The following is a 21,087-nucleotide window of genomic DNA, read 5'->3' on the forward strand; positions in this document are numbered from 1 at the left end:
CACAGGTATGAGATGACGACGTTAGCAACGTTACTCTTCTGGCTTGGCCTGGGCAGGGTTATGGACGACATTGGTTATCTTCATGACTCTTACTCCCATTTATATCTTGTTCGTACTCGGACTTATTTGATTTTTTGTATGATTCAGATCTTTTTATTGTATATTTGTATTCTTGCCTAGTTGAAGTCATTGTTGTAATATATGTTTCATGTGGGCTTTATTATAAACCTGTTGTAATATAACCGCTCGTGGTAATTCCTCTTGCATCACGTGTGTGATTCATCGTGCACGCCGTGTAGGAGGGCGTCTCAAAATCGACATCGTGCGGAATTTTAACGGAATCGCTGAAATCCTCATGGTACCGGTTTTGAAGATAAATCAGTTTGGACTTTGCTAGAACTGATTGTACAAAAAAAATACAAATCAGACACCTATTGGGCAATAATCGAGCTGCCTGATACACAATGATCATCAGGGTTCAGAATACAAGCGTTATATTTGTCACAAGAAAGAGAACTCTATGTATATTGCCCCACGAGCGATAAATTATCCAGTCACTTATTCACCATCCATGAATCTCTCAAACTATAGTCTCATGCATCAATATACTGGAAGAGAAAACAATGTTTACTTCAAAGCCTGAAAACTTGAGTATGAATATGTAAGTGGGAGCCACAAATGATATAAACACACATGATGCAATGGGTGAGAATATTTTATCCAAGACAATGGTAAGGCTGAAGGGACTTGTCCCGGCTCTGGCATGTTCTGTCTTCTATTATAACTTAGGATTTATTTGTTGTAATTGTTGGTCGAGTGATGAAGACACCTTGTTTTAACATTGTCTATGAAATTAAAAAAAGTTTTTATTGTTAGAGCAATAAATCGTTAGTGTGTGTTATATTACTTCAAGAAAAAAGCTTTTCAGACCAATAAATTGGCAGTGCATGTTATATCAATTCAATAACTAACAGTGGAACAGTGAATTTGCTTGTACAGCTAGAGAACCCACAATATATAGCGAGTATTTTCTTGCTTTGCTTTTGAAAGGTTCATCCCACAATAAAAGGAGCTTGACAGAAATTATCTTTTTTAGACATGAAAATGAAAGAAATTAACATATAATAATTTGCTGATAATATGAGTCGATTACACCAAGAGAAAATGAACTGGAAAATTACACGGAAGAATAAAATATAAGAAACAAAAAAGCTATGTTGAATCAACCTATCTCTATTTGCGTTTAACTACACTGACATAAGGCAGCTCCACGGAACCCATGTAGATTTTGCCGTTGTTCCTCTCCATTATCTCCGTCGGTCTCACACTCTTGGGACCTCTCATCTCTTCTAGTATCTTTCCGTTGGAGCCGACCCTCACAGCGAGCAGATGGCTATCCCGGCCGAAAGGAAGTTCGTTTTTCTCACGGTGTAAAGCCACCCAATAACCTCCCTTGTTGCTAGGTCTCACATTATCAGGATACCCCGGGAGGTCGGCAAAAGGCTCGGATCTTCCAGTGTTGGGACCTTTGATCCAATGCCTTAGTAGCTTGCAAGGACCGGTCGATGCAACCACAAGGTGTGTACGGTCGGTGCTGACGGCGACGCCAATAGGGTAGGTCATGTCAGTCTGGAGCACCGTGACATCTGAGGTTCGCGGGTCATACCTCATGAGGCGCCCCGTGGAGTCCCCAGTTCTCGTCACCATCTCGTGCTGCGCCCTGTTGTAGTTCATAGAGCTGTCCGTGAAGTAGACCTGGCCGGTAGTTTGGTCGACGTCAACCCCGTTGGTGAAGCTTAGAGGTATGCCATCGACATTGTTGACCAGCACCGTCGCCTCCCCGCCGCCTGGGCCAACCCTCATGAGACCCTTGTACGCGTCGGCGATGTACAGGTCTCCCGTCTTCTGGTCGAACCGAAGGCCCAGCGGGCGGCCACATTGGCTCTCCGTCGCTGTCTCCGGGCGGAACTTGGTGGCCGTGCACATCTTGCTGTCGTAGCCGGGGCGGGTGCGGATTTTCTAACGGAGCCGGTAACTACCGGTCCCCATCTGCCCATGCGTTCGTTGTTCGTGATGCGTGCTGGCCGAGGCGGTATTATGAACTTTTATTGGGTACTGCCTCGACAGAAGCTGCGCCGCGGATACAAGTACGTATCTACTAGTGGCCATTATGGCTAATTTCGCTCCTACTTTCTCTCTGGACTGGATCAAGATCCAATTAGCAGCGGCGCGGCTTGGCAGTTGGCGAGCAGGGACGGCGTCCTCCACACCGACTTCGTCGACGCGGACCTCCAGAGGCGCACCGGCGGCACCAACCGCGGGGAAGGCGGAGCTGGACCTCCAGCGAGACGACGAGACGGCGGCCGGAACTGCAGGGGTTCGTGCTGGTGCGGAGAAGACAGAGGCGAGGTTGCGGCCGGAACGGCAGTGCCGTACAGGAGCACAATGTCCGTCTCAAGCTCTGAATCCACCGTCTCCTCCTGTTGCAGCGCCGGTGCACCTCATCGTCGCCCTGGCCTCCTCGACAAGACGAACCGGAGGATGAGGAAGCGGCGGCCCCATGCTCATTTGCAGGATAGGTTTGAGATTCATTTCTCGACCTAGAGATTATTTTGTTTGAACACAGAACTGGAGAGTGATTTTGGTTGCGCTTGTTTTTGGTGGTTCAATCTGAATTTTAGTCTCCAATCTCGTGTCAAATCTTCTACAGTACTACATCCAATCCCCTATTTGGTTCAGCTTTAGACTCAATCATCGTGTGATACTATTTGGTAATGCTCAAATTCAGAAATTCTTGTCAAAATCCAACAGAAAAAAATCCCAGATTGAGAAATTATTTTGGTGGAGGTTATTCCATGATATAATACCCGCGTCTCTGATAGAAAATTGATTTCTGAATGGTAACTGGGTAGAATTTGATATGGCTTAATTTTCAGTAAATATACTAAATATGTGCCATATTTCTTTCATACCAAGATGTTACTGAAGACGGAACCCATATTTACACCAAATATGACCATTGCAGGTAGATTTGAGTTGCTCACAATATTTTGAAGAAAATTTATGAAAATATAAAACAAAATAAAACTATTGGAAAAAGATAATATAACTGGAATATGTGTGAATCATATTTTTGTGTACAAAATGAAATCTGGATTATGTGTGACCAAAAACGAACTGAATTTCTATATATTTTTTCAAGAGATTGTACAAAGCATGATTTCAAATTTTCTATAAAATTGATTTCTGAAATGTAATTAGATAATTCTTGGCATGATTCAAATTTCAGTAAATATACATAATATGTGCCATATTTCTTTGATACCAAGATATTACTGAACCCATATTTAGAAAAAATATACTGATCATTTTATTTGAGTTGCTCACAAAAATTAGGAGATATTTTAAGCGGACTGAAACTATTTTGAAAAAGAAACTGGAATGTGTGTGAATCATATTCGTGTGAAGAAAGAAAAATAACTAGAATATTTGTGAAAAAGGAGCTGAACTTCTACATTTTTTAAAAAGGTTATATGAAGCATGATTTCCAATTAATATAGGAAAAAAATGGGATAAACCGGACAAAAAATGCTTCCAGGCGCGGCCCCCAAAGTCGTTTTTGTCCCGCGCGGCCCGATACAGTGTCCGGCGCCCCGAGCCCGTCCCCGCCCCACAGGGGACGCTCCGGGCACGCCGGACACAACGAAAAGCGAGGCGAAGCGACGCGGGCCGGACGCGTCAGCGACTCGGAAGCCTAAAACCCCGTCGCCTACCTTTGGTCAAGCGACGTTAATGGCGTCCCTGTTTTCCCAGGCGACGCAGGGACGCGTCTCGTCGTGCATGGCCGCGTGGCCGTCCGCGCCAGTGTTATTGCGTGCAACCACCTGCTGCCGCCGCTGTACATTAAGAGGCCCTGCGGTTCGTCCCAATCTCTCACCGCTCCCAAACCTTCTCCTCGCCGCCCCCAGATCTTCTTCTCGCCGTTCCAAGCAATGTCGTCCTCCTCCGCCCGCAAGATCGCCGCGGCGAACGGCTTCGGCCGCGGCAGCCTAACCGTGAAGGAGGCGTGGGCGCTGTACCACGCGGTATATCCCGTCCCGCCGGACATGCGCCTGCCAAGCAGCGGCGGCTGGAAGATGGCCGTGAACGGCATTGGCATCCGCCGCCGCCGAAGCCGGACACAGAGCAATGGAAGGATGGCATCAGGGCCAAGTGGGCTCAACTCGACGCCGAGGAACGGGCGGATCCGACCTGGGCGGCCAAGAACAACGACGCCTGGTGGGCCAACTATTTCAAGGCCAAGTACGACATGGAGATGCACAACACCACCGGCCTCATCGGCGGGCCGAACAGCTGGAACAGGGACGGGCGCCTCCTGTTCTGGGGCATTACGGGGCGCACCCTGGAGAGCGTCATCCGCGGCATCCGCAATTGCGCTCCAAGGTTGGAGACGCCGTCCTCACCGCCACCATCTCCCGCAGCGCAATGGCAGCTGAGGAGGAAGTACTCGTCCTCCTCGAACTCTTCTTCCTCAGGACCGGCCCGATCGACGCCGTCCTCGTCGTACCGCTCGGCGCCCTACACCGTCCCCAATCGCGTGGTGAAGGAGGAGCCCGCGACGCCCGTCTATCCGAGGCGCGCCAGCGGCAACAACAGTAGCCGGCGGCAGCAAGAGAGGCGCGGCGGCGCCCTCCTCATCCCGAAGCCGGAGGTGAAGGAGGAGCCGGAGGAAGCATCGCAGGCAGCGCTGCTGGCGGAGTACGAGCGGCAGCAGCGGCTCATCGCCAGCAGCGATGACCCCGAGGACTGCCCAGGGCTGCGAGCGGCGTACTTGGCGTCGCTGAACGACAAGGACGCCTGGAGGGGCGACCTCGACACGGCGATCGCCATGTCCATCCGTGACTCCAGCAAGCCGCTCATGGACCACACCGACGATGACGAGGCATGACCAAGCGGACTGGTGAAGGACGAGCCCGTCGACGAGCCCGACGAGCGCGTCATGCAGGAGGTTGTCACCGATGACATGTACAACTTCCGCCAGTACTACGACGCAAGTACTTCTAGATTAGGTTTAGTTTACATTTAGTCGAATCTCGTTCGAATCTATGTAATATATGCCAAGTTTGGATGAATTTAATCAAATCTCGCTCATATTTTTAATTTTCGAAATTTTGTTTGGGGAACGCGACTAGGGAGCGACGTCCCCCAAACACAAACAAATAAAACACGTCCCCCAAACACTCGATCCAGCGCGATATGAGGGACGGTTTGGGAGACGCGAGCGGAGATGCTCTAATAACTGGAGAGAGCCCATGAAAACCACCTGGTGAGTTTGCGCTACCAGCCGACACAACCACGTGGGTGGGGTTCATGGAATAGTAGTAAATGAAGATACATAATTAACAGAAGGAATACCAGCACTCACATATATTTGATTCCTGAAACAAGCTTAGATTTACTAGATATGACACAAAATTCAGTAAAATATGTGATACGTTCCATACTTATGTGATATTTTATCTGAAACAAACTTAACCTATTTTTATAAAACAATTACTGGAATATGTGTGAACCATATTTGAAGATATTTTATTAAAAAACTGAAACGAACTAAACCTAATTTTATATAAAAATAACCAGAATATGTGTGAATAACACCTGAATATCTTCTATATATATTTTTAAAAGAATAATTAAAATCATGATTTCAGAAATCTAGTGGAAACAAACTGAACTTCTACTATATATATTCTATATCTGGTTGGATTAGCTCGCGTAGGTATGTTAGTTGTGTCATATTTCGTTCATAAAAAGGATTTCTCATTTCAATATGATATACAATAATCTGTTGATGTGATAGTGGTATCTACAATTTTTTTTAAAAATGAACATATTCGCAAAAAAAATATATGAACATTTTGATTTTTTTTCTGGAATGGAGCTGAAACTATTTTGGATATTTTTCAAATTTGAGTGAAAAATAATACAATATAAATGGTAAAATTATTATACACAGGAAAATGACTTAATTTTTGTTATGATAAGAACGGGCCTAGCAGACTACAAATTCTACTGAGTGCTGACCCACGGCTGTAGAGAGCAATCTGGTAAAGTTGTGGAGAGAGAGGAGAGGGGACAGAGCCGCGTGGGTGGGGCCTACACATGCAGCAGAAAATCACGAAAGAGCTAAATACGTTGAGATACACGGGCGGGGTAAATTGTACTGTGTCAGCTGTCACCATGCGATTGGTTCGGGGGACTCCGGTAGTTACCGGCTCCGCCAGAATTGACTATCCCTAGCCGGGGCCGTGCGTGTAGGTCGTCCATCCGAGCTTGTCGCCGTTCCACTTGAGGACGCGGCCGTCGGAGACGCCGCTGTAGGGGCCCTGGCCCTGTCCGTCAAAGGCGACGCTCTCCGGCCCGCGGACGGTCCCGCGCGGCAGCGGCAGGTGCTGGCTCCGGGTGGCGTCGAAGCTGGCGGCCGCCATAGCGGCGGGCAGGAAAAGCATGACCAGGATCACCAGGGCGATCGTGGCCTTGGCAAGGCGGCTCATCCCGCAACCCATATTTGCTTGTTGCTTCTTCGATTGGTCGATCTATCAAGTTCGCGTCGTTGGCTAGCTCGTATTTGGTTCTGCGATGGAGCTTCGTATGTGGTTGGCTGATTCGCTAGCTCGATGGATTGTGGAGAGACCACGGTGGGTGGCTGCACTTATATACTACTGTAGTACTGATCGAGAACTATCTACCGTTCCGAGTCGGTGCATAATACACGCCAGAGGCTGACTCGGTTCGTATGCTTTGGAAGAGAAGCAGACTCCGAGTCGTAGTATCTACATACGAACTGATGGAGAGCTTTGCTTAAGTGGAGCGATTCCGAGCGCGACGGTGATAGCGCGTTGAACACGGCGAGCTGCCGACGAACGGAAGGCCTCTCCTTCACTAGCTGCCCAGCTCCCGCTCCGTACGTGCAATTACAACATTAGAAGGTACATTTGTCGTAGTGATGCAGAATCACAGGGCCGGGCCGGCAAAATTTGGGTCCTGTACGAAACTTTAAAATGGGTCCTACCTCATTAGAAAAATATAATTAATAAAAAGTTATAATATATATATGTGTGTCTTTAATGGAAGTTTAAATTGATAAACTACTCTAGACGCCCGTATATTTTAAGCTCGCGATAAGATTATCTTTAAACCCAAATGCTAAAAAGTGCTCGGTGGCTTGTTTGTCCGATCTAGCCCTCGATTTGTGGCCATCCGATTGTCTTCATCTACGTCCATCATGCTCGCGTTGACCCGAACCGTGCCGACCAAAACTCACCTGGGACCCACCTGGTGCGTGCCGTGGAGGTCCTATCGTCCCTCTCCCCCATTCCCCGTGTGTCGTTTTCCCCCATTCCCCACTCTCCTTTGTAGCTAGGGTTTCGATCTCGTCGGAGATGGAGAGAGGTCGTCCGCCAGCAGCGGTGACGGCGGCGAATCGCGACGTCGTCGGCCAGGAGTGCCCTATTTTGCTGAGATGGCGCAGGATCGTCATCTAGTAGCGGTGGCGGCGAATCGCGGCAGCGCTGGTCTGGGGCGCCGTATTTGGGCGAGGCGGAGCAGGGTAGTCGACCAGTACGCCCGATCTGGGTAGGTTTGGATCAGCGTCATCCAGCCAAGGCAGTGGCGACCACAACATCTGATTTGGGCTGATCGAGCTGTAGCGTTACCCGGCATGGCAGTGGGACCATGAGGTGCGTGATGTTTTTAGCGATGTGTTTTAGCCGTCCCCAACCAGTATCCTCTGCTTTCTTGGATTATGGTTTAACATCTTGTATTCATCTTGCATATATAGGCCAACCTGCCAATTTAATCCAACGCCATGGCTACCACTCAAGCTACCAGATTGGATTGTACATGTCAGTTCCAACTTTCAAGTATCATCTGATAGAAAATCATACAGTACTATTACTACCTGATATTTCTTATGGTAGCAAAGTATCTATCAAAGAATTGCGGTGCTCTGCATTTACACTACTACCTCCGTTTCAAGGAATAAGGCGCACGCGTATCCCAAAACGAACTTTGACCATAAAAATTGAGCAACAAAATCTTGATCATATTATACGTAATTAGTATCGTTGGATTCGTGTTGAAAAGCACTTTTTAATGATATTAATTTCATGTAAACAATCTTTATCTATTTGAAGCAATTCTTGGTCAAACAAAAAGCTCGTAAAACGAGGGCGCCTTATTCCTTGAAACGGAGGTAGTATGATTTAGTAAAAAGATGATGATAGTAAACCATTGTTTATGGTTCAAGTGCAGGGCAGATGGGGTAGTGCTCGATGCAAGTTCTCTCAGCAAACTGACTGGGTGGTTCCCGTCTCATGAGTATTTGGCCGTGGTACTGTTTGGGAGGGGCATGTATATATGCAATGCTGATTTTCAGAGATGGTGGTTTTTTGGTGTGTCTCAAGTGATCAGACAGGGCGTCCTAATGGTATGTCTTCTTATTTGGCTTATTAATATAGTACGTCGATGTTCACACTTGCCATAAGTAGCTTACCATAATGTCGATACATAGTGTTCTGTTAAGTTGCATTTGCAAACGTTATATTGTTGATTAAAAAATGTGCTAAATTGTATTTGTAGACGCTAAATTGTTGCTTAAAAATGTGCTAAGTTGCATTTGCATGCCTTACATTGTTGCTTCAAAAATGCGATAAGTTTCATGCAGATAGTAAATTGGAGTTTTCAGGGAAATGTTTGTCTAATCACACTTGCCGCACGATCCAGACAGTGTCGCTTCACATATGCGTTAAGTTGCATTTGCATACGATAAAGTGGTGCTTCACACATGCGCTAAGTTGCATTTGCCAAATAGGATTCTACATGTCAGTTTTGTTTTGGTGTACCGCTTAGTTGCAGTAGGGATTTATGTAAAGTTTGTATTAACTGTACCGCTTGTTTTTTCGGGTGTAGGCAAATTGCAACCTTGATTCCACTGTCTTGTCTTTGTTGCTGGTTTAACTAAGTTTTCCTTGTCTCATCACTTAGTTTCCTTTCGAGTGTAGGTAAGTTGCAGTCTTAGTTCAACTAATTTGTTTGGTTTAACCAAGTTATGATTATCAGATCACCTAGTTGCCTTTTGGATGTAGGTAAGTTGCAGTCTTGGATCCACTTTGTTGTCGTTGGTTTATTTAAGTCGTAATTATCACATCACCTAATTGTTTTTTCGGGTGTAGGTAAATTGCAACTTTGGTTCCATGGTGTTGTTGCTGGTTTAACTAAGTTGTTGTTATCTCATCACCTAGTTGCCTTTCGGGTGTAGGTAAGTTGCAGTCTTGGTTCTACTATGTTGTTTGGTTTAACCAAGTTATGGTTATCAGATAACCTAGTTGCCTTTTGGGTGTAGGTAAGTTGCAGTCTTGGTTCCACTTTGTTGTTGTTGGTTTATCTAAGTCATAGTTATCCCATCACCTAGTTGTTTTTTCGGGTGTAGGTAAATTGCAACTTTGGTTCCACTGTGTTGTTGCTGGTTTAACTAAGTTGTCGTTATCTCATCACCTAGTTTCCTTTCGGGTGTAGGTAAGTTGCAGTCTTGGTTCCACTCTGTTGTTTTGTTTAACTAAGTTATGGTTATCAGATCACCTAGTTGCCTTTTGGGTGTAGGTAAGTTGCAGTCTTGGTTCCACTTTGTTGTTGCTGGTTTATCTGAGTTGTAGTTATCCCATCAGTTAGTTGCTTTTCGGGTGTAGGTAAGTTACACTCTTGGTTCTATTGTGTTGTTGTTGGTTTACCACAAAGTTGTAGGGGCTGTTTGGATTAAGCCCTGGTGTGCCTGCCAAAAACACCGTCGTTCGATTGCCCACGATTTGGCACCCAACCAAGCAGCACCAAAGCCTTGTGGGCGAAAATATTTTTGGTAAGCTTGGTCCTGGCGCAGAACCAAGCGCACCAGTAGTTATCTCATCACCTAGTTGATTTCCGGGGTACTTAAGTTGCAATCTTGGTTCCACTTCATTGTTTGTTGTTTTAACAAAGTTGTAATCATCCCATCACCTATCACGACCCTACAAATGAAAGTACATAGTTTTGGTCCTTTGCTCATGCATATTTCATTGATTTAGGGCTTTTAAGTGGTTTATTAAATTTAATTAAGTTGCTTACTCATCATTAAGTTGTTTCATATCCAAGTTATTTTGCCCCCCTCAAGTTGATAGTGATATACAGAAGCATGGCATCCATTTTTTTCATTTGATGAGTGGCTTAACCATTTTAATTTAGTTACTTATTGTTCCATATTAAGTTGTTTTGCATATCCATGGATTAGGTTTTTGTTTGTTTGACCAGACAATAATCAAAATGATAAGTTGCTTAGCCCATTAAATAAGTTGCTTACTGTCCATCTGTTAAGTTGTTTTCTGCATATGCATAGACTAGGTTTTTGTTGTCTGACTAGGCAATCGTCATGCTGATTAAGTTTCCTAGCCCATCAAGTTATTATCTATCTGACCATGCAATCGGTGGGTTGGATGGGTGTCTAGTATTTTGTGTTTTTCCTCCATGAATAGGCATTTCTTATCCCCTTATTAAGTTGCTTTTCGCCATAAATTAAGTTCATAATGTGTTTGTACCAGGTTGTTGTATATTTCTTAGGGGAGTAGGTCTTGTGGTTTTTGGTCTCCTCCTAAGTCATATTGTCATCATGTGATTATGGGGCTTGTTTCCGCTGGTTTTGGTTATCCTTATTCAGATGTAGATCTACCTTTTTCTCACATACATGATGCAATTTCTTTTCAGACATTTGACATGGTATACAAGTGAAGATCAAGAAGGGCAGAATGATCAAATTTGCACTACACCAACAATCACATGTTGTTTTGTGCCTTGTGCTTTATCACCTGGAACAAAACCAAAATAGAGACTACCCATGATGACAACAAACCTAGCTTGCACCTTTTGAAGATTTCGTTGAATTTTGTGAGACGCCAGTTGCGGTCTTTTGGATGTATTCTTAGCTCAAAGAGACAGTTCATGTATATTATGTGTTCTCCGTGCCACTGTTAATGTCACTTAGTCGTTGTAGGTTTGCTGCGGAGTTGCATGCCCCGGTGCAGCTAAGTTGTAGTAATCAGATCACCTAGTTGTTTTGGAGGTGCAGCTAAGTTGCAGCTACTTGGTTGTACTCCCTATTGTTATTGTCCTGCAGATCGCAGTTTTCAGTTGTCTTTTTTGTCGTGTTCAAATACTGCTGGACTTGTGCATGATTTTCCAGGATTCTCCATTGGTGATGATGGCATGCGTTACCGTTTTGTGAACTAGGTTCTTTCTTGGTTCAAGCAGCCAAGCATGTTATTAAGATTATCTGAAGGGAGATGAAGGAGAGATGCTGCCTTGCAGAGGAAGAAGAGAGAGAGGGGCGTCACGTTGTCTTGGAGGGAGTGGTTGGCGTGAGAATTTTAGTGCGCGATAGCTTGAGATAACGCGGAGGAAACCTGGTCGTGGAGAACTTCTGTTTTTGGTTTGGTTTGGTTCTTTCCATTTCTGGGTTTGTGTGGGCTGGGAAAAGTTTCCAAATCTGGAGCGATGGCTGATTTGAACTAATCAGCCACCTACCGGCCCGATTGTCTTAAAAAAGACCTAATGGAGCCCTATCAAATTTACCTTTTTCAAATGGTTTTGATGCATGAAGTTATCCCAACAAGTATATGTAATAAATAAGTCAATTATACACAATATCTTAGTTATGCCTTCCCACTTTATAAAAAAATGTAGAGTTTGCTCCAAGGTTTAAAATAGCATGCTAAATGAAATAGCGGTAGCCTCCTTTAAATGTCGTGGACGCCTATATCGTGCTAATAGTGTGGTATATTTCAAATAGCGTTTTCAAAATAATACAAAATATAGCCTAAAAATAAATAGTTTTACTAGAACGAATGGATATATAGTCCAAAACTGACTGAATCATACATACATAACCACACATAAAAATATATCACAAATATTTTAGAAGGATAACATCAGCATGTCACAGGGCAACAATATAGTATAAATTATTTATTAAAAAATATTAGCATTAGCGATATTATCTTCTGATTTAGAAGTGGAACCAACAGATTGCACTTCATCACCACAAAAAAGTGAAAGCAACTTGCCCGAAAAAATGGCGCTAACGCTATGAAGTTTTAGCGTGATATAACATGTTATTCGCAAATAGCGTCACAGCGAGCAAAATTACTAAAATTTAGCGTGGACCCTCTAGATATGCTATAGTGCGCTATCAGCAGAGAAATAGCATGCTATTTTAAACCTTGGTTTGCTCTCGCAAGTCTGATCCAATTTCTGAATTCTCCTCGAGAAGAGATTGTAGGGATCAACAAATGATGTCTGAGTGTTGGCCCCTGATAAATCTTTAAACATAAGGCTCGATGAGCCCGACTTTGAATTAACAAAGTCATCGACTTGCAAGGAATATAAAGAAAACGAAAACTGAAGAGAAACCAAAAAACTGGGGTTACCAGCTAGAAATACAAGCACAAGGGTGATGCAAACTGACGGAAGATGGTGGTTCACAAAGCGGATCCAACCACTTCAACATCGGGACCGCCTTATGTTCCAGTACACGGGGCGCGACGATCCTATGCGCGCCTCCAAGGACAACCTTTCCGCTGACGCCATCGACAAGCGGATCCGACTTCTGATCAAGATTCCGCGTGATCTTCGGATTCACGTGTGTAACAAGGACATCAACACCAACGGCTCCGGGACCGCGGTACGTTGCCCTGACTCAACTGTTGATTCCTTTCTAATCTAAACTTTGTCTAAGTGTTGGTTGGGTAACGTAGGTCGAAGCCCTTGAGGAGAGCGAACTCGGAACCCTTATCCGGGTTCCTCACGCGGGCAACACCGATCCGGAAGCCGCATCGGACGCGGAAGCTCCCGAAGCTCCGCGTCCCTCCAAAAGGAAGAGGGTTGCTCCCTCCAGCCCCGCAATCAAACGTGCCCGCGAAGTGCTTAGCACCGTGGCTACCCGCAAGGCGGAGGCGGAGAAGAAGAGCCTCAAGCTCATCGACACCAGCAACCGAGCCCAACCTGACATGCACCATTTTTTCAAACCATCCGGGTAAGTGCTTGGTTTCCGTCTTAAAATTTCCTCTGTCACCATGAATTAGCATGTGCTAACTGTTATGTCTTTCTTACTGTGTAACAGAAGCTCCGGAAGCCAGCCCCCAAGATCCCCAAGAAAAGAACGAAGCCATCTCCGGCTTCTATGCCAGTTACACCGGAAGTGGAGGTTCCGCCCAAAGCCTCTTCTACCGCCAACCCGGATCCTAAGGACATCATCAACCTTGATGACCTCCCTGAAGAACCAACTGCCGAGACCGGCCACGGTGAATCCGGCAAGGGTGCATCCTCATCCGCACCTCCGCCTGAGCAACCAACCGTCACCTCGGCTGAAGCTCCGGCTGAGGAAGTTGAGAAAAAGTTACTACTAAGTCGTGCCACCGGCACGCCCCAAACTCATCCTCACCTCTTTCCGACTTTGCAAAAGGTCCCCCTCTCACAGCGCCATGCGCAGGTCTCCGCCATGATGGACAAAGTGTGGGGGCCTGCGAACACGGAAATGCAGGAGATGTCTGACCTCGAAGACTCCCTCAAGATTTTCTTCACGCAGCACAAGAACGTGCGCCAGGTAACTCTAGCCCCCAAGCATTGGGTTGGACATTTTTCCGAGTAACATGTGTGAGCCGATGCTTTTTAGATGTGCACCTTAGCGGAAATTTAAAATTTTCTCAATCCAAGAATTTAAAATCCTCGCCAGCCCCCAGAATTTTGAATTTCCGGCTAACTTCTACCTGCTTCTCAGAACACGCGGAAGCTGCACGAAGACCTGCGCATCCATGTGTTGGAGCAGATGACAGAAATTGAAGGGCTGCGCCAGAATGCCGAAAATAGCCAAAAGGCTATATCGCTCTTGGAGACCCGCCTGAATGGTAAGAACTCCGGGTTGCTTACAAATCTTTCCCTGAACAATCATGATGCATAACTTGTGTGATTTTCCGCCTACAGAAGAAATTGCTAAGCGCCCCGCCGTTGATGCCCTGTCCGCCAAGGTCCAAGTGCTCGAGGCGGAGAATGAATCACTCAAGAACTTCTTGAAAGAACGACTTTGGAGAAAAAGGACCTCTTGTAGAAGCATGCGCGCGACATGGCGGAACTTGCGGACAAACTCAAGAAGAGCCAGCAAAGGGTGTCAACCTTAGCGGCTAAAAATAAGAGTCAAGAGGCGGAGGCGGAGGTATCGACAAAATGATCTTCCGTAAGAACCGTTCCTGTCGTCGTGGTGAACGAGCAGATGCCATAGGATGGCTTAGATTGGGGCCGAATGGACGCTAGAGGATTCGGGGGAGGGTTTGTGATCCGATGGGACGAACTTCCGGATGGTTTCCTCAAGAACTTGGCCAGGGCCAGAGGTTGAAGAAGAAAGACACAAGGAAGAACTCGCTTCTAGATCACATTCTTCATTGATTCTCACAGGTTACAGGTTTGTGCTTCGTGCCTTGCTACTTCATGCGTGTGTCGCCCGTAAGGAGGGCTGCCCCCTCCTTATATAGGGGAGAGGGTGGCTTACAGTGCAAGAAACCCTAATGGCATCTTTGACTAGACAAACTACTTTACAAAGCTACTTTACAAAGCTACTTTAATCATAGATGACACCGGGGTCTTCTTTAATCAGGGAGGCTGACGTCCTCCGGCTTCTTTCTTCGTCATCCTCCTCTTTATCGTCAGCCCTTCGTTTAAAGCTACTTTGCTTAGCTCATCTTTGTCTTCTAGCTCTGGAGAGGATCTTTGACCAGTCTTGCCGACATGCTCTTCTTTCCGGTGGCCCGGTACCTTTTCTATCCGGTTTCGGTATACCTCCCCTGAGGATACCGGCTTAGCCCTGTTCAGCCAAACGCCCATCTTATGCTCCGGCATGAACATTTAACCGGTATCCTGATGGCTCAAACCATCCGGTTTGGCATGCCTTTGGCATACCGGGGGTCATCCCCCCAACATTAGTCCCCGAAGCTGGTATAGTCTGGCGGATCCTATCCAATAGACCATGCCAGGTTCTCATGTCTTTGGATACCGGTTTAATCCATCCGGCGTTGGGCTTGGATCCGGCATCTTTGCCCGGATTTTCATTATCTTTATCTGCAAGTCATTCTCCGGCATCTTATCCTCCGGTATCTTAGTCATTAAACACCTCCTCGGCGAAGTCGAGAATATCTTGGGCCCCGCGCCTGACAGAGACATGCGCACTGTGACTGACGCGCCAGTGTCAGGGGTCACTTCCCTTCGGCTTCTGCGCCAGCATTTATTGCGGCACATCAGATCCCCGCGGCCGTTCCAGATCCGTGTGGCCTTCTTGTGGCAAACGGTTTTCCGCACGCGTGTGTGTGCGCCACGTGGCGGCCCGTGGAGCGAACCGTCGCGGCCCACGATCTGAACCACCGAGGCCCGGCGGTTTTCTGGCCCACGTCGCCCCATTCCTTTATAACGCGAAACTGCTCCTCCTTCTTCCTCTCCTCGCATTCTCCACTTCCTCGCGCTCAGTGCCTTTGCCCTCTGCGCCTCCGCCTCTCCGTTCGCCGTTCAAGCTCCGCCGCCCGACGGACTTCCGCTGCCGTTCCGCCGGACGCCGCTGAACTTCATCGCGCGAGGAGCCTCTGCAGCACACGTGTCGCGGTTGCTGCATTAGCACTTCCTCGAACTCTTCCTCACCTCGCCGTCGATGGACCTCTTCGCCGGCCGCAGGCTCTCCATCTCTCTGGCGAACTCCTTCTTCTGCAACTTCACCGCCTCAGGTTAGGCCCGACGCGCCTCTACCTCTCTTCTTCTTACTTTCCAGATCTTGGGGCGGTAGAGTATTTATCCTCTCTTTATTTTGCTTTTTCTCTTACTCGTAGATCTTCGCGCGAGGGTCTCTTTGGGCAAAACTGTTTTTTGGTAGATTCCGGCGTCGCCTAGATCCATATGTCTAGCGAAGGGTCTCTCCCCGCTGCCACCTCTAGTAACCAAGGCAGTAGTACATCCGACGGGCTAACTGAAGACCTCGCCCGGATGGATTTGGCGTCTAGCCAAGATCAAGAGGCCGGCACATCTAGCCGGGCCTCCGGAAAGGATCTTTCCGGCAAGATACGCGGAGCCGGGAGGGGTTCCGACGTGACCCAATATGAGATCGACTGGCTCTACCGGTCCAGGAGGATTCCGGAAGGAGTCATTTGCCGGCTTCCAGGTGACGAGATCGAACCGGTGCTCGAACCCGGTGAGGTCGTTGTTTTCCTTGCTCATTTTGAGCGTGGCTTCGGCCTTCCTGCCTCCGATTTCTTCCGTCAGTTCCTTGACTTTTATCGACTCCAACCTCACCACCTTCCCGGCAATGCCGTTTTTTATCTTTCTTGCTTTGTGGCCTTCATGGAAGGCTACATTGGCATCCGTCCCGCTCGCGAGACGTTTGCTCGCTTCTTTTCTCTCCGGATCAATTCGGTCCAGGGCAAGGACATTCCCAAGCCCAAACCCCCCGTACAATGCGGGTCTTGTATCATCGGCTCCCGCCAAGGGAGCCCCTTTTTTAAGTTTAACGGCCTCGAGTCTTGCCGGTTGTGGCAGACAACGTTCTTCTATGTGAAGAACCAGAGCGCCACCAACCTCATCAACTTGCCGGTGTTCAACCCGGCGCCGCCCGCCAAAATCAACTGGCACTACAACCCTGGTACGGATCACAACGAGACGAACCGGGTGGTACGCTTCATGTTGAAGTTGATGAAGGACACCAACATTTGCTCCGACGATATCATCCGCGCCTTCATCTGCCGCCGGGTGCTTCCCCTTCAGCAGCGTGCTCACAAGATTAGCGAGATGTACGGCCCCGGTGATCCCACCAAGATCACCGGCTTGCCCTTGAGTAAGGCGGATGTGGTCCTGAAGGCTAACCAAATTTGCCAAACGGACATGCCGGATGACTGGGAGTGGGGCCTTTGCCCTCTCAGCTCCAGAAATCCTCCGTCCCAAGAAGTAAGAAATTATGCGGCTCGGGTCGTATTACGGTAACTTTCATACTTGCGACTAAACCCCCTTTTTTCTTTGTTTTCAGGCTAAGGCCCGCTTCCCCCGGATTGACTCAGACCGACGAGGCCCTTGCCGGAAGAGGCCTTTGGACAAGTACGATCCGGATCCTGTCATTCACTGGCTGGATCTGAGGATGGGCCAGACTCCAGCTTCACGCCTCGGCAAGTCTCTGCCGGAGCCTGCTGGTTCGTCTGACGACTTGACCTTGCTTGAGGTAGCTTTTCTGTTCGTTTTCTCATATTCTTTTTGTTACTGTCATTATGTAGACATTCCCTCAGCCAGCACCAAACCACAGGTCCATGAGCATGTGGTCCCCCTGCAGGCCGAGGTCGGGGATGAGTTTCTGGACAAGCTCATGGCCGAAGGCCAGAAGAGTGATCCTCCAGCTGCTGGCGCCGGCCCTAGCCATGCTCCTCCTGCCAAACGCCCTCGAACATAAGTCATTGGAGGGAAGCAGGTTGGCACGAAGCGCTACAAGCAGAAGCGGATGCCGGTTTCTTCCGGGTAAGTTCTTCTTTTCTTTGTTTTTGAGTTTTCTCCATTTTCACCAAGTTCCTTTCCGGTTGCTTTTTTCCAATCCGCTCTCTTTTTTCTCTCTTTCAGCCCTGCGCTTGAGCTTGGCTCCCAGCCGGAGGGCTCTGCCGGCTCCGCAAGGACCACAACTCCTTCTCCTCACTCAAGTCCGGCACCATCTGGTGCCGGCAACACCTCTGCCTCCCCTTCGGGAGGCACTACAAGTTCGGGGTGCGCGGCCCCAACACCTCCTGATCACCGCGCGGAGGAGGATTTCACCTCCCCTCCAGAAGCTCAAGATATCGGCGCCAGCAACATCGGCGCCGACGAGATAGATGCCGGGCAGGCGGAACCTCTGGTTCCTCCTCCCCCGAAGAAGAAAAAGAAGCAGCCAAGCTCCTCCTCCACCGCGCCGGATACTTCCGCGCCGGTACCTCCCGCGCCTCAACCGGAAGCTCTTACCCTCGATCCTACCGGAGCCGCGCCGACACCGTCGCCAAGCCAAGGACCTTCCGCGGCCAAGCGAAAGCCGCCGCCAGAGACCCCCAAGATCACCAAGTTCCTCAAGCCCGGGGCTTCTCGGGGCAAGGCCGTGGAGGGCGACGCCTCAGGCGGCTCGCGGTCGGTGGTGCTGCACGTCGGCCCTGCTGCTGCTGCTGTCCAAGACAAACCTTCCGGCCTCCTAGGCCGGATCGTTGAGCTGAATCGCGCGGGTAAAGACCTGGGGCACCTTCTCCCCTACGCCCAGAAGTGGAATGAGGAGGATATCTCTGCCTCTACCCGCGGCCTGGGGAAGGACCGCCTTCCAGCGCCAGACCCTGCTGGGCCTCGGTCCACTGAAGAACACTTCTCGCGGCTTAAACGCGCCGTGAAGGAGTTTGACAGTGCATGGTACGACGCCACCAGCAACGTGGTGGTAAGTTTTTCCAACTTTCTTGTAATTTTTGTTGATGCCGGTTTCTTTTCTTTCCGGATCTTTTCTATCCTCCCAGTCCCCGAGTTTTGTGGTGAGAGCGCAGCTTTTAGCACAAAACTTTAACTTAAAAACTTAGCGCGAAACCGGCACTGCCAGTCCCCGAGTTTCGGGTTAAGAACTCTTGTTCTTAGCGCAAAACTTAACTTAGAAACGCGCGAAACCGGCACTACCAGTCCCCGAGTTTCGGGTTAAGAACTCTTGTTCTTAGCGCAAAACTTAACTTAGAAACGCGCGAAACCGGCACTGCCAGTCCCCGAGTTTCGGGTTAAGAACTCTTGTTCTTAGCGCAAAACTTAACTTAGAAACGCGCGAAACCGGCACTGCCAGTCCCCGAGTTTCGGGTTAAGAACTTTGTTTCTTTCTTTCTCATAACCATCTTCCTTTGATCAGAGTACCGCGGATGCCCGGAAGCAACTCTTTGAGGAGCTTCTGTGGGAGCATCGGGACCTTGCTGAGGCCCACAGCCACTGCCAAGGTTTGTTTTCTTTCTTTTCCTCCGGCATCTTTTCACCGGAATGTTTTCTTCTTTGATATTTACGCATCTTTTTGTTTAACAGCTGTTCCGGAAGCTACCATCGAGGCCCTTAGGTCCCAGGTTGTCAAGCTTCAAGGTATCACCCTTTCTTTTCCGGTTAACCTGTTCTTTTTTCATTCCATCTATTGCCGCTTGCTGATACCTTTCTTTCCTGTATTTAGGCGAGAAAGAGCAGCTCATCAAGGAGCACCACGAGGCACTGGATGCCCAGAAGACCGCCTTGAGGGAGCTGAAGGAACAGGCTATGCAAGCCGCGCTCCAGCATGAGCAAGCTCTGAAGGACGCCCGGGTTGCAGCTGAGGCCAGGCTGGCGGAGGTCGTGGAGGACTCCACGAACTCCAACACCGTACTGACGGCAGAGCTGGAGGAGGAAAAGAAGGCGCGGAAAGCAGCGGAGCGCCTCATTGATGTCATGACCACAGATCACAAGGAATACGATCGGTTGGTTATGCAGATTGACGCATTGGCTTTCCGTAAGCCCCTGCCTTGTCCCTCCTTTCGCTTATAGGCTTTCTCCTTTTGAAAATGTATCCTTGTTCCTTGTTCTTCCGACATTCTTTTTTCCGGTATCTTGTGTTTATGCTTTTCCCTTCCTCCTGTAGAGCATTTCCCGGATTCCCAGGTCTACGCCGTGAAGAAGGTGATGGAGGATCGGGTGGCGCGGGAATTTCCCAATATGGACGCGCACTGGGATGGGTACGACTATCTTGTCGCCCTCTCCGCGCGAGTCCAACACATGCGCTCCGTCGACCGGCTCCTTGCCGACCTACCGGACGCCGCCATCCAAATCTTCAAGGTGCTGTGGCCTGAGGAGGAGATGCCGGCAAACATCACGCTTACTGTAATGTCCCAGGTTTAGAGACGATCGAGGGGTAGATTTTAGAAAGGGATGTGCATTGCATAGTAAATTCTGGGGAAATTTCGCGCTTTTAAACAAAAACTGCATCACAGGGGGACAAGTTTCTCTCTCGACACCTTACAGGGTTAGGGTTTCGAGACTGCGACAAACTTGCATCTCACTTCACTAGTTTAGGGTTTTGAGAAGAGAGGGGAGAGTTTGCATGATTGGATTCTAAATGAAGTGACATGGTTGAATACAAACCAATGTTGAATTTGAATTTCAAATTCAAACATTAAATAATTACCTAAATAATTCAATTGAGGAAATTCATTAAGTAAACAATCAATAATAAACAAGATGAATAATTATAATAAAGTAAAGCTCATTAAAGAAAACTTTGAGCTTTATTGATCATCACACAATATACATTGTCATTACAATATTCATAAGAGAAAATAAAATGAAATACAACACATTACAAGAATTGTTGTAATTGAAAAAAATAAAAGAGAATAAAAAGAAAAGTACAAGCAATGATCCTAGCCTATATAATACAAGATCATCTTCACTGGATCTTGGATTTGATGAACTCCATGTCCATCTGTGATCAATTGTTGATTTCCTGCACAAATCAAAGCAAAACCAGTATTAAGCCAAGTGGCAAAGCCACTTGGCAGGTTAAAAAGAAATGGAAAATTATGGATATGGATCAGCTCTGCCGAGCTGATCATCTCCAAACCAAGTTCAGAGTATCAGGTGCACATACACACAGCCAAACTGCTCACCAGGCAGTGTGCATGCTCAACAGCACACACAGGCCAGTGAGTCACCATAAGCTGCAGACCTTGCTGTCGACCAGAGAGGAAGGAGAAGGCCACATAAAAGCCTCCACAGTAAACCCTAGGCCATATCCATCGACAGGCTTCACAGGGTAAGTCACCAAGAACACAAGAACACATGAACAGCCACTGCTGTTCAATCTGATAATTCACCACAGTACTGAATCAAGCCACACAAGGTTGCAAGGAGGAGCAGGGCAAGCACAAGCTCAATCCTGAAGCAATCCTCTACACCAACAAACAATCTAGGAGCTGGAGTGAGGTATACACCAAATCA

General features: G+C 47.7%; 1 pseudogene; it reads right to left on the reverse strand.

The window, feature by feature from the left end:
* Nucleotides 1–1,105: 1,105 nt before the first annotated feature.
* Nucleotides 1,106–6,783, reverse strand: LOC127339922 (protein STRICTOSIDINE SYNTHASE-LIKE 10-like; annotated as a pseudogene).
* Nucleotides 6,784–21,087: the final 14,304 nt, after the last annotated feature.

The sequence above is a fragment of the Lolium perenne genome, chromosome 3, assembly GCF_019359855.2.
Source record: "Lolium perenne isolate Kyuss_39 chromosome 3, Kyuss_2.0, whole genome shotgun sequence".
Classification (NCBI taxonomy): Eukaryota; Viridiplantae; Streptophyta; class Magnoliopsida; order Poales; family Poaceae; genus Lolium; species Lolium perenne.